Source organism: Ascaphus truei, chromosome 13, assembly GCF_040206685.1.
Source record: "Ascaphus truei isolate aAscTru1 chromosome 13, aAscTru1.hap1, whole genome shotgun sequence".
Taxonomy (NCBI): domain Eukaryota; kingdom Metazoa; phylum Chordata; class Amphibia; order Anura; family Ascaphidae; genus Ascaphus; species Ascaphus truei.
The window spans coordinates 25,711,639-25,713,143 of record NC_134495.1 but is presented as its reverse complement, the minus strand read 5'-3'; the positions used below and the strand labels follow the sequence as shown (position 1 = coordinate 25,713,143).

At 47.6% G+C, this 1,505-nt stretch overlaps 1 protein-coding gene across 1 annotated transcript in view; it reads left to right on the top strand.

Moving 5' to 3' along the window:
* Nucleotides 1–1,050: 1,050 nt before the first annotated feature.
* Nucleotides 1,051–1,505, top strand: part of LOC142465077 (retinol dehydrogenase 14-like) — a 24,235-nt gene continuing 23,780 nt past the window's right edge. Inside the window, exon 1 of the mRNA XM_075568981.1 lies at nt 1,051–1,114. The gene's annotated coding sequence lies outside the window, so the exon portion shown is untranslated. The remainder of the gene's footprint in view (nt 1,115–1,505) is intronic.

The following is a 1,505-nucleotide window of genomic DNA, read 5'->3' as shown; positions in this document are numbered from 1 at the left end:
CAATGGGAAAATCGCAGGGATTCACTTTGTTTTTTCCATAACAGGGCAGGTCTGATACTGACAGGTGTCACATCTGCACAAGTCACCCAGCCAGTACACTCCCCCAGACTGACACTCTCTGGTTGTTGCTAGGCCGCCCTTGGAAACACCACTGCAGCGGTGGGCAAACTGGGGGGCACACGACTTTATTCAGGGGGTGGGAGGGGCGGGTTTGCGAGGCCTCTGTAAATTTACTTACCGGCTTCGTGTTCACGCGTCTCCACGGCAACGCGGCGTCAAATGGCGCCCGTTACCATGGATACGTGACGTTAAATATGTGTGTGTAGAGGGGGCGGCAGTGTGTCGATATAGATAGCTGCAGTGTAAGCGTATATAGAGGTGATTTAATGTATTTACCGTTTTATTTTAATTTAAAAAATCTATATAACTACACAAAAGTGTCTATTATTTATGAAAAAAGCCTACATTTAGCCTATGGGCCTTCAACACTTCCAGCCAGGGCATTATTGGCCAGTAATGCCCTGTTCTTAAGGGATTATTACTTAATTATTACAAATTTTCATATTTTAAATCTTGTAATTACATATTCTCTTAAAATAAAATAATACTTTTATTTTAGAAAAGCCTCTCTCTCGCTCTGTATGTTTTCCCAACGTACTGTAAACGTTGCTTAAAACTCTCTCAAATACAAATGTTTAATAGATGTATATGTTTATTGAAAGCCACAGAACTACTGGGAACCAAAGGCTTTATCCACTGTTTTAACAGTAACATAACTGTCATTTATTTAGAGATCTGCTGACACTAACAGCAACGTGATGCCAACCATCCAAGCGCTTGCCGTGTGTGACTGACGCACTGCGCTCTATAACGCAGTCCCAGCCATATAGACACTGCCTCTGAGTACCCGGATGTTCACCGCGCGCAGCAGTGGAGGATTGGCGGAGACGCGAAACCACTGAGCAAACGCTGCGAGGAGGAGCGCGCGGGTCTCGTCCAATAGCAAGGCGGCGACTCAGGAGCAGGTCGCCTATGGGTGGCAGGGGAGGGGGCGGGGAAAGCGACCGTCCAATGACAGATCGCGTAATACCGGAAGTACGGCAGTGTGCCGCCGGTGAGTGTGTGGGGATGGGGGTTTGTGACTGGGCGGTCTGGGGAAAGGAGTGATACCGGGGGTTGCATGTTCTGCAGCTTATCGCCCTGCGTTCAGTGGCGTTCCGCTCGCAGCCGTCATTCTTTTTGTGGAATAAGAGAGATGTACAGTGGGACAACCTAAATATGTCAATAGGGGCAGCTGGCCTGGAAGAGGAAACACCTATAGCCATCCATAGGGGCAACTCGTGGTAGAGGGATATTCTTTGACTTTTTAAGGCAATTGATGCGTACAAGACTGTGTTCCTATATGTTTCAAAAGGTGTGTGTGTGACACACTGTGTGTGTGTGTGTGACACACTGTGTGTGTGTGTGTGTGACACACTGTGTGTGTGTGTGTGTGACACTGTGTG